Below are 8410 nucleotides of genomic sequence, written 5' to 3'. Positions count from 1 at the left end.
AGTGGATTCAACAAGCGACATCAATAAAGTATCAAACTGTAGCTTTCACCTGGATTCACCAGGTCAGTCTATGTCATGGAAAGAGCAAGTGTTCTTAGTATTTTGTATACTCAGTGTATAGCTTTGACAGACATACGTACTTGCAATTCCAATGTAACAGAATTGCACTTTAACTCAGTCTTTTCATTTTAAAATGTCATATAGTCACATAACATTTTTGAAAAACAAATTTGGTGGAAGACCTGTGCAGATGCAAACATTGGTATAGATACTTCAGTGTGTGTGTGTATCGTTCAAAAGTATGGGGTCACTTAAAAATGTTCTTGTTTTTTAAAGAAAAACATTTAGTTGTGCATTAATATATATATATACAGTACCAGTCAAAAGTTTGGACACACCTACTCATTCAAGGGTTTTTCTTTATTTTTACTATTTTCTACATTGTAGAATAATAGTGAAGACATCAAAACTATGAAATAACACATATGGGATCCACATATGCTGAGCACTTGTTGGCTGCTTTTCCTTCACTCTGCAGTCCAACTCATCCCAAACCATCTCATTTGGGTTGAAATCAGGCGACTGTGGAGGCCTAATCATCTGATGCAGAACTCCATTACTCTCCTTCTTGGTCAAATAGCCCTTACGCAGCCTGAAGGTGTGTTGGGTCATTGTCCTGTTGAAAATCAAATGATTGTTCCACTAAGCACAAACCAGGTGGGAAGGCGTGTTGCTGAAGAATGCTGTGGTAGCCATTCTGGTTAAGTGTGCCTTGAATTCTAAATAAATTACAGACAGTGTCACCAGCAAAGCACCTCCACACCATAACACCTCTTCCTCCATGATTTATGGTGGGAACCACACACACGGAGATCATCCGTTCACCTACTCTGCAGTTAGAACAAAAAATCTCAAATTTGGACTCATCAGACCAAAGGACAGATTTCCACCAGTCTAATGACCATTGCTCGTGTTTCTTGGCCCAAGCAAGTCTCTTCTTCTTACTGGTGTCCTTTAGTAGTGGTTTCTTTGCAGCCATTTGACCACGAAGGCCTGATTCACGCAGTCTACTCGAAACAGTTGATGTTTAGATGTGTCTGTTACTTGAACTCTGTGAAGCTGCCACACCCTGATCTGTTTCACCTGTCCTTGTTATCGTCTCCACCCCCTCCAGGTGTGGCTTGTTTTCCCAGTGTATTTATCCCTGTGTTTCCTGTCTCTCTGTGCCAATTCGTCTTGTATGTTCCAAGTCAACCAGCGAGTTTCCTGTACTCCTGCTATTCTCCTTTTTCTAGTCCTCCCGGTTTTGACCCTTGCCTGTTCTGGGCTCTGTACCCGCCTGCCTGACCATTCTGCCTGCCTTGACCTCGAGCCTGTCTGCCACTCTGTACTTCCTGGACTCTGATCTGGTTTTGACCTTTTGACTGTTTACGACCATTCTTTTGCCTACTCCTTTTTGGATGATTAAACATCTTAAACTCCCCATGTGCAGTTGCAAACCGTAGTCTGCCTTTTTTATGCCAGTTTTGGAGCAGTGGCTTCTTCCTTGCTGAGCGGCCTTTCAGGTTATGTCAATATAAGACTCTTTTTACTGTGGATATAGATACTTTTGTACCTGTTTTCTCCAGCATCTTTACAAGGTCCTTTGCTGTTGTTCTGGGATAGATTTGCACTTTTCGCACCAAAGTACGCTCATCTCTAGGAGACAGAACGCGTCTCCTTCCTGAGCGGTATGACGGCTGCGTGGTCCCATGGTGTTTCTACTTGCGTACTATTGTTTGTACAGATGAACGGGGTACCTTCAGGCATTTGGAAATTGGTCCCAAGGATGAACCAGACTTGTGAAGGTCCACAATTTTTTTCTGAGGTCTTGGCTGATTTTTTTTGATTTTCCTATGATGTCAAGCAAAGAGGCACTGAGTTTGAAGGTAGGCCTTGAAATACATCCACAGGTACACTTCCAATTGACTCACTTGATGTCAATTAGCCTATCAGAAGCTTCTATACCATGATATCCCTTTCTGAAAATTTCCAAGATGTTTAAAGGCACAGTCAACTTAGTGTATGTAAACTTCTGATCCCCTGGAATTGTGATACAGTGAGTTATAAGTGAAATAATCTGTTTGTAAACAATTGTTGGAAAAATGACTTGTGTCATGCACACAGTAATGTCCTAACAGACTGTTCTTTTGGGGTACAAGCCTGTTCTTTTGGGGTACTGCTATAGGCCACCAAGTGCCTATAGCAGTGCTAACAGTCAGTATCTGGATAATATGTGTGAAATGCTTGATAATGTGTGTGATGTTAACAGAGGTCTATTTTTTGGGTGACCTGAATATAGACTGGTATTCATCCTACTGTCCGCTCAAGGGAAAGCTTCTCACTGTAACCAGTGCCTGTCATCTGGTTCAGGTTATTAATCAACCTACCAGGGTGTTTACAGACACTGCAGGAACTACATCATCCATGTGTATTGACCAGTGGTGGGCCGTCAGGGCCAGCAAGGCCTTCTCTGCTGGCCTAAACATCATCAGAATATATATTTTTTTTAAATATATTTTCCCACAAATATGTATTAAATTATTCCCCAGAGTAAGAGTTACACTCTTCATTTCATAGCGTTCCTCTTGGTTGCACTGCTTCCAGCCCCAGGTTGAGATTTGGAGGGCTGGTCTTTATGTTAGATATTTTATCCAATCATATTCAGCCATCATGTGTTGCCAGGGGTCTAAAATCTGCCCTCAGGCCTTCAGAATCAACAGTGCGGGCGCTTGTAGCTTAAAGTGAATGGAAATTAAAATTTAGTGTCAACCAATCAGCTTTAGAGTTGGCTATTGTACGCCTGCTGGCTGGCTCCAGTGTTACACAGGAGCCAGCTAGCAGGTGTAGTGCCTGCACGTCTTTTGATTGGATTACCAATATTGAGAGGCGGGTCCTATATGGGCAGGTCTCAGAACTAGGAAACTGAAATTGATCAACAAATTAATTTGCGTACTACTAAACAGTTTTTTCAACCCACAATGGCGTAAGGAGAAGATATCGATTTGGTCAAGGATATAATTATAATGTCATTCTCAAGACAAACTTTTCAAGAAAAGTTAGACATTGTCAGGAGAAGTAGACGCCGACGCTACAAAGCCGACACTACAAAGACAGGCTCCGAGAAGCACTGCAAACTGTACTGCTGGGAATGCCTATTATTTGCAAGTGATCGATTTGGTGTTTGGAGCCACACTGGCTTTGCAAACCTGAGTTGTCTAACCAAGGCAGCAACGAGACACCAAAGTACGGCTGGGCACTTACAAACAATGGTGCTTTTGAAAACTTTTGGGGACACCCGAGTGGATCTACAGCTCAACGAACAAGCGTGCAGGGCAACGAAGCTGCACAATGAAAAGGTATTGTACTCTTCCCCTGCAATTCTCTGAATAAAAATTTCAATTTCAAGGTGACGCAACGCCTGGTTATCCTGCGTTTCTGTCTAAATGTATAGTGTCTAGAGCCATGGCATCATAATGATGGTAATAAGAGGTGGATTAATTCGGGTGGGACTGTGTAGGACTTCACCGAAGGCCCAGGCCCCAGAACCACGGCACGCTACTGGTATTGACTAATGCTGCAGAACTGTTTTATGAAGCTGTATCCACACCCATTGTATACAGGGACCATCATATAGCAGTTATGTCCAGAAAAGCCTAAATTCCAAAGACTAGGCCTAAAATTGTGTGTAAGAGATCATACACAATGTTTTGCAGAAGTATATTTTTTTGGGGGGGGGGGGTTATGTGTGTAATGAGGAGCATCCAGACAACTGCACTGCACTTGACATTGTTTCTTCCAGTTATTGATAAGCATGTGTGAAGGACGTCACACTGCTTGCTTGGCGAGTACCACTTCCTCCTGATTTGGCTCACACCGAGGCTCTACTCAGGACATGTGACTTCCCTCCCGAAGTCGTCTTTCCAGTCGCGTCACTCGAAAAGCTCGCTATTTGCAGGTGCAAGTGGGGACACTTCAGGCTGGGGAGTAAGTTTCACACATTCTCATATTCTACATTCCCCCCTCAAACGTACTTAACTATAGATAGGGGTCATGGCACCACTGTAAAGGACGTCACGCTGCTTACTTAGCGAGTACCACTCCCTCCTGATTTGGCCCACACCGAGGCTCTACTCAGGACTGCTGCTTTGCTAGCCCGTGACCGCCTTCCTGAAGCCGCCTTACCAGTCATGCCATGCAAAAGGCTAGCTATATGCTGGTGCAAGTAGGGACACTTTAGGCTAAGGAGTATGTTTCATACATCACCTATTAAGAAACTGACTGTTAGAACTTTTAAGGTTCCGTGGATTGATGAGGAACGGAAAAACTGTATGGTTGAGAGAGATGAAGCTAAAGGAGTGGCTAATAAGTCTGGCTCACATCTGATTGGCAAACGTATTGTAAATTGAGAAATGATGTGACTAAACTGAACAAAAAGATGAAACTCTAACATGAAATTAAGATAAATATGATCAAGTATGATAGAAAAACGCTTTATAGTACTTTACAAGGAAATGTACAGTATTATACAGAGCCATGGGTGCATGGAGCTCCCTTCCATCTTACATAGCGCAAGTGAACAGCAAACCTGGTTTCAAAAAACAAATAAAGCAATTCCCCATGGCACAAACCTCTCCCCCATGGGACCTAGCTGTTGTATGTACTGTCATGTATGTGTAACTGATAGATACATACACACTACATGTTCATGTTTTTATATGTATGTAAATTGTAAAGCATTTTGTCTGTAATGTCTTTTTCATGATGTGTCGAACCCCAGTTAGACTGTTGGCATCGGCGAATGGGGATCTTAAAAAATAAAATCAATCCAAAATGAAATGATGGGCAGAAAGACTAATTGAACTCTCATCTTTCATTGAATCAGAAAGGCTCATTCATCACAAAACCTTTTGATGTTGCCAATTATTTTAATGACTATTTCATTGGCAAAGTGGGCAAACTCAGGAATGAAAGGCCAACAACAACTGTGAGCCATCATATTCATGCATAACAGACCTAATGATGATAGAAAGGCATTGCAATTATGAATTCTGTAAAGTTTGTGTGGGAAACCAACTGTTATTGACATTTATATTTTCCATGACATTTTAGTCATTCAGCAGACGCTCTTATCCAGAGCGACTTACAGTACTGAGTGCATACATTTTCTTACTTTTTTTCGTACAACTTTGATGGAAAGCTACTCAGGATTGTAGCGGACTGTATTGCCACTCCTGTTTGACAAATCTTTAATCTGAGTCTGGAGAAAAGTTTTTGTCCTCAGACCCGGAGGGACGCTAAAGTCATTCCTCTACCCATGAATGGTAAAGCGCTCTTTACTGGTTCTAACAAATCATTCCCCAAGTTCTAGACATCAGCTGAGTCTGGTAATGAATGATGTGGCTGTCGAGCAAGTTGAGGACACTGAACTTTTTGGTGTCACCGTAGACTGTAAACTCTCATGGTCAAGGCATATTGATTGAATTGTTGTAAATATGGGGGAGGTCTGTGATAACGAGATGCTCAGCGTTTTTTAACACTACAGTTGACCAAACAAGTCCTGCAGGCTCGAGTTTGATCTGATCTTGTCTATTTCCTAGTGATGTGGCCAAGTGTTGCGAAGAAGGACATGGAAAAGCTGCAGCTGGCACAGAACAGAGCAGCACATTTCGCCTTTCAATGTACACAGAGGGCTATTGTCAACAGCATGAATGAGATTCTCTTTTGGCTCAAGGTAGAAATATTATTGTGTTGAAAGTCCCAAATTGTCTGTATAATCAACTTACATACACTGAGTGTATAACACATTAAGGACACCTTCCTAATATTGATTCATTTTCAGAAAACGTTAATGTCCTCAAAGAGGCAATTAATCTTGCAGCAGTCATAAAACATATAACATCTAAATATGTAAAATTAATAGCAAATGATATTTACAAACAAATAGGCAGGGTAAGTGCAGTTTCAGAGTGCACGTGTGAAGTGCAATTAGTTGCAGAATTGCATTCAGAATAAAAGAGAACTTGGCCCTATTTTTTTAAAACTATAGGTAGTCTGTGTTTTGTATACACAGTGCATAGCTTTGATATATATAGCTCCTGTCTGGGTTGGCGCCCCACTTGGGTTGTGCCGTGGGCTTTGTGGGCTATACTCGGCCTTGTCTCAGGGTGGTAAGTTGGTGGATGAAGATATCCCTCTAGTGGTGTGGGGGCTGTGCTTTGGCAAAGTGGGTGGGGTTATATCCTGCCTGTTTGGCCCTGTCTGGGGGTATCGTCGGATGGGGCCACAGTGTCTCCCGACCCCTGCTGTCTCAGCCTCCAGTATTTATGCTGCAGTAGTGTATGTGTCGGGGGGCTAGGGTCAGTTATATCTGGAGTACTTCTCCTGTCTTATCCAGTGTAGGCTCTCTATGAACATTTGAACATCTTGGCCATGTTCTGTTATAATCTCCACCCGGCACAGCCAGAAGAGGACTGGCCACGCCTCATAGCCTGGTTCCTCTCTAGGTTTCTTCCTAGGTTCTGGCCTTTCTAGGGAGTTTTTCCTAGCCACCGTGCTTCTACACCTGCATTGCTTGCTGTTTGAGGTTTTAGGTTGGGTTTCTGTACAGCACTTTGAGATATCAGCTGATTTAAGAAGGGCTTTATAAATACATTTGATTTGATTGGATTTGATTTGACAGACATACATACGGGCAATTCCACTGTATGTGGACACCCCTTTAAAATGAGTGGATTTGACTATTTTAGCCACACCCGTTGCTGACAGGTTTATAAAATTGAGCACACTGCCAAGCAATCTCCATAGACAAACATGGGCAGTAGAATGGCCTTACTGAAGAGCTCAGTGACTTTCAATGTGGCACCGTCATAGGATGCCCTATTTCCAATAAGTCAGTTTGTCAAATTTCTGCCCTGCAAGAGCTGCCCCGGACAACTGTAAGTGCTGTTATTGTGAAGTGGGAACGTCTAGGAGCAACAACGGCTCAGCCGCAAAGTAGTAGACCACAAAAGCTCACAGAACGGGACTGGCGAGTGTTAACGCATGTGGCTTTAGAAGGAATTCAAGGCTCACTTAACCAGCATGGCTACCACAACATTCTGCAGCGATACAACATCCCATCTGGTTTGCACTTAGTAGGACTGTCATTTGTTTTCAACAGGATAATGACCCAACACACCTCCAGGCTGTGTAAGGGCTGTTTGACCAAGAAGGAGAGTGATGGAGGGCTGCATCAGATGACCTGGCCTCCACAATCACCCGGACCCCAACCCAATTGAGATGGTTTGGGATGAGTTGGACCGCAGAGCGAAGGAAAATCAGCCAACAAGTGCTCAGCATATGTGGGAACTCCTTCAAGACTGTTGGAAAAGCATTCCAGGTGAAGTTGGTTGAGAGAATGCCAAGAGTGTGCAAAGCTATCATCAAGGCAAAGGGTGGCTACTTTGAAGAATCTCAAATGTTTTCACGGACCCCCCCCCCCAGCAGTACCTGCTGCTCATTCCGTTCACCAGCTCCGGAGGTCTACCTCACTGGCCTTCTAGGCATCACTGAACTGGATCAATACCACCAACCCCGGACTGTCTTGTCTCATTACACACACCTGGTTGACATTCCCCCTGATTAGTATGTTATATACAGTCTGTGCCCTCTGTTCCCCATTGTCCTTGTCGGTTATTGTTACCATGTCCGTTGGTCCTGTGAGTACCTGTGCTGTTGTATCAATGTCCATGCTACATGTTATTGGGTGCTTGTTTTACGGGTCTCTTCCTGTGTATTATTTAGAGGTTTACACCTCACTCTTTTGGTTGGGTGGAGTAAATAAACAACACTATTTCATATTACTGCGCCTGTCTCCATAAATTTAAAATATATTTTGATTTGTTTAACACTTTTTAGGTTACTACATGATTCCATATGTGTTATTTCATAGTTTTGATGTCTTCACTATTATTCTACAATGTAGAAAATAGTACAAATAAAGAAAAACCCTGTAACGGTTGTCGTCTTCCTCTTCTGAGGAGGAGTAGGAAATATCGGACCAATATGCAGCGTGGTAAGTGTTCGTCATATTTATTACACTGAACACAGGAAACAAATGAACAAGCGAATAAAGAAAAACCGAACCAGTCCCGAATGGTGAAAAACACTGAAACGGGAAATAACCACCCACTAACAAGAGTGGGAAACAGGCTACCTAAGTATGGTTCTCAATCAGAGACAACGATTGACAGCTGCCTCTGATTGGGATCCATACCAGGCCAAACACATAGAAATATAAACACAATAACAAAACATAGATTGCCCACCCCAACTCACGCCCTGACCAGCCTAAAATAGAAACATACAAAAGGAACTAAGGTCCGGACTT

Source organism: Oncorhynchus masou, chromosome 8 (assembly GCF_036934945.1).
Source record: "Oncorhynchus masou masou isolate Uvic2021 chromosome 8, UVic_Omas_1.1, whole genome shotgun sequence".
NCBI lineage: Eukaryota > Metazoa > Chordata > Actinopteri > Salmoniformes > Salmonidae > Oncorhynchus > Oncorhynchus masou.
The sequence above is the reverse complement of the archived record's forward strand: the minus strand, read 5'-3'. Positions refer to the sequence as shown.